The sequence below is a fragment of the Limulus polyphemus genome, unplaced genomic scaffold (genome assembly GCF_000517525.1).
Source record: "Limulus polyphemus unplaced genomic scaffold, Limulus_polyphemus-2.1.2 Scaffold5685, whole genome shotgun sequence".
NCBI classification, from domain to species: Eukaryota; Metazoa; Arthropoda; class Merostomata; order Xiphosura; family Limulidae; genus Limulus; species Limulus polyphemus.
Genome location: NW_013671295.1, coordinates 14,455 through 18,857, shown reverse-complemented (window position 1 = coordinate 18,857; position 4,403 = coordinate 14,455).

Genomic DNA, 4,403 nt, shown 5'->3' with positions numbered 1-4,403 from the left:
TTAGGATGAAGATATAGAAAATTCTGTTATAAAAAGACTGAATTCGTAATTCCTTGTGACTTATAATTACATAAATCCCGCCTGTTAAAATGACAAATTTGTTGAACTCAGTTTTACTACACTGCTGTTACATATAAATGTTCTAAGAACCATTAAACAAAGCACGCAATTACATCAGAGTTAATCACTGAGACGAGTGCAGAAAAAAAAACAATCTTGTTCTTAACAAGAAATCCAAGTAATTCATTGTCGTGCTTTTGCCAGATAGTCTATTAAATATTTTCCCAGGCACTTTAGCAGAAATGACTGGCTGAATATTGTTGACCTGACTCCTGAATATTGTTGACCTGACTCCTGAATATTGTTTACCTGATTCCTAAATATTGTTGACCTGTCTCCTGAATATTGTTTACCTGATTCCTGAATATTGTTGACCTGATTCCTGGATATTGTTGACCTGACTGCTGAATACTGTTGACCTGATTCATGAATATTATTGACCTGACCCGGTGGAATCATGCATTCAGACGCACATATTGACGGTTTTTATTCTCTCAAAGAGCTTCGAAAAATTGTAGGAGACTCATGGTTTATCGTGATAAGTTCCTTTAAGTCAAATTTAAATTTGACAGCCTAGAGTAGGTTAATATTCAGGGCCTCTTATTTAAATTCTGGGAAAACATATATTTGTAGAATACTGAAGTTTATATTTTGTAACGAATGGCAGATGTTCCAGAAAACAAGTAAATTATTGTTTTGCTGCTCTTTTCGTGCTTTTATATACAATAAATACGTTTTTAGACAGACATAAAATGATGATGTGTTTAACTATATGTTGACCAAGAGTCTAAAAACACGTCAGTTTATTTCAGATTCTTCTTCATTGGAGATTTCTACGCCCTTTATAATGTCACATAACATTTGGAACATGGACATCCGATAAGAATCATTAGAGGATTTTTCCATCTAATCATAAGATGCTTTTAGTCCCCCAGAGACAATCCTTTGTAGGAATAGGACTTAGATACATTAGAATTATTTTATCGGAAAATTGTAAAAGATGAGGAGACAAACCTCGTAATGGTTCATATTAAACGTTTAAAATTGGTTGGATCCTAAGTGGAAATTACCTGGTTGGATTGTTATCGGCTTTCAATAGATAGTCGTCAGGAGACTATCTTCATTTGAGGCTAATCCTTGGTAGGAAAAGATTTAACTCAGCGTTAATCTTTGGTAAGAAAAGATTCAACTTACCTTTAATCCTTCATAGGAAAATATTTATCTTACCATTAATCCTTGGTAGGAAAATATTCAACTTACCATTAATCCTTGGTAGGCAAATATTCAACTTACCTTTAATCCTTAGTAGGAAAAGATTCAACTTACTGTTAATCCTTACTAGGAAAAGATTCAACTTACCATTAATCTTTGGTATGAAAAGATTCAACTTACCATTAATCTTTGGTAGGAAAGGTTCAACTTATATTTAGGAAAAGATTCAACTTACCTTTAATCCTTAGTAAAAAAAGATTCAACTTACTGTTAATCCTTAGTAGGAAAAGATTCAACTTTCCGAGTCTTGATACAAAAACTAGGTACAGAATACCTGTAGTGGAATTCGGTTACTCTTGCTCTGGTGGTTTTTTTTTCACTACACGTTATTTTTAATCTATTGCCTATTTATTCAGTTTACCCTCCAATGTTTAATTTATACATTGTTTTATGGGCCATTTTCAGTGATACATTTGTTACCATTAGAATTACAAGCTACTAAAGAAATGTGCAACATGAATATTTCTCACATGCTTTGTTCTTAATTCCTCTTGGCTCGGCCTAGTAGTTAGTCTGTCGGACTGGAGATCCGAGAGTCCCTGGTTTGAGACGTGGTGCTACCAAACACAATTTGCACTTTTAGCTATGCGTATGCGTTATAAGATTGACAATCAATCCCGCTAATCGTTTAAGAGTACTCACTACAGGCGGTGTGTGCTGTCGAGTGGTTGTCTTCCCTTTGGCATAAAGTTCAAATTCTGAACGACTGTACCTGAACCATATGGAGCTATGACTTGGCCTATAACAAAGTTGTGAGCAATTTGAACTAACGAACATAGTTTATCTCTCATAAATTGGAAAATATAATTAACGATTTGTATCATAACTCGAAACCTAAAACCAAATCAGAATAATTTTGAATACCCGCAGCTACATTTCGTCAGCAGCGTCTTTCTATTCTGTTAGTATGTATCTTTGTATTTTTGTAACTTTTCTTGCAAATAAAGAATTATTGACAATTATTTAGGAGTATGAAGAAGCACAATACAACTCCTCCAGATCTGGAAAGAGAAACAGGTTTGAATCTACAATGGTGTTTGACAGAATTAATAGAATTGCTCTGGACTGGACAAGTTGGCTGTTCTGTGTTTTTACTGCATTTTTGAAGAGCATTTTAGAGCTTTTCTTTTCACTGTAGAACGAACAATTCTCCTATAACTGATTATTTCCAAGGGGAACAAGTTAGCAGTTCCGTGTTTTTACTGGAATTGTGAAGAGTATTTTGAGCATGTTGTCATTGTAGAACGAAAATTTCTCCTATAACTGATTATCTACGAGGGGAACAAGTTAGCAGTTCCATGTTTTTACTGCGAATGTGTACAGCATCTTAAAGCTAACTGTAGTCATTGTAGAACACAATGAACTGATAAGTCTCATACAACTGACTCTCTTTGAAGTGTAAACGTTGGCAATTTTGTGATTCCGCTACGATGGTATTTAAAGCTAACTGTAGTCATGGTAGAACATGAAGGACAGACAAGTCGCCTATACTTGAGTATCTCGGAGTTTATGGACTACCTGAGCCGAGAAAGCAGGTGATGATAACAAATCCAAATATTGCAATGGATGATGATGAGGATGATCAAAGCAGTCTAGTACGTTCTCAGACTATAGTGACAGCTAAAAAATCTTCATCAATCAAGGGGTGATAGAGACTGGCTTTCTTTCAAGGACGACAACTGCTCATCCCTCTTGATTCAATACACTAGCTTGCCCACAGCTGGGATGATAGCTACGATAAACAATTAAGACTGAGATAAAAAAATCTATAATAGCAATTGAGGACAGGGCGCCAAAGAGATAGATAATGTTCACTAAAGTCAAACAGTTCAGCCATTTTTCCTTAAAAAGACCAACCAAGAAGGACTTGGGACATTATAAAGCTGTTCCAATATACAATTGAAGAGAATAGATGTTTACAAACATAGGTGTTCCAGTGATTGCTGCCTAGTTCAAAGTTACTAATGTCGGATGCAGCATAACCAGTGATGACTGTAGGAGATTGATTGTTTGAAGTTAAGCACAAAGCTACACAATTGGCTATCTGTGCTCTGCCCACCACGGGTATCGAAACCCGGTTTCAAGCGTTGTAATTCCGCAGACATACCGCTGTGCCACTGGGGGGCGACTGTAGTAAAACTAGTACTGGTTACAGTATAATCAGTGATGACTGCAGTAGAACTAGTGCTGGATACAGTAGAATCAGTTATGACTGCAGTAGAACTAGCACTAGATGCAGTATAATCAGTGATGACTGCAGTATAAGTAGTACAGAATGTAGTAGGATTAGTGATGACTGCAGTAGAGTCAGTAATGACTGCAGTGGAACTAGTACAGGATGCAGTAGAGTCAGTGGTGGCTACAGTAGGACTAGTGCTGGATGCAGTAGAGTCAGTGATGACTGTACTAGAGTCTGTGAGGACTGCAGTAGAACTAGTACAGGATGCAGTAGAGTTAGTGATGACTGCAGTAGGACTACTGCTGGATGCAGTATAATCAGTGATGACTGCAGTAGAACTAGTACTGTATACAGTATAATCATTGATGACTGCAGTAGAACTAGTACTAGATGCAGTATAATCAATGATGACTGCAGTAAACTAGTACTAGATACAGTATAATCAGTGATAACTGCAGAAGAAATAGCACTAGATGCAGTATAATCAATGATGACTGCAGTAAACTAGTACTAGATACAGTATAATCAGTGATGACTGCAGTAGAACTAGCACTAGATGCAGTATAATCAGTGATGACTGCAGTAGAACTAGTACTGGATACAGTATAATCAGTGATGACTGCAGTAGAACTAGCACTAGATGCAGTATAATCAGTGATTACTGCAGTAGAAATAATGCAGAATGTAGAAGGACTAGTGATGACTGCAGTAGAGTCAATGATGACTGCAGTAGAACTAGTACAGGATACAGTATAATCAGTGATGACTGAAGTAGAACTAGTACAGGATGCAGTAGAGTTAGTGATGACTGCAGTAGAAGTAGTGCTGGATGCAGCAGGACTAGTAATAGATGCACTACAAGTAGTGCTGGATGCAGCAGGACTAGTACTGG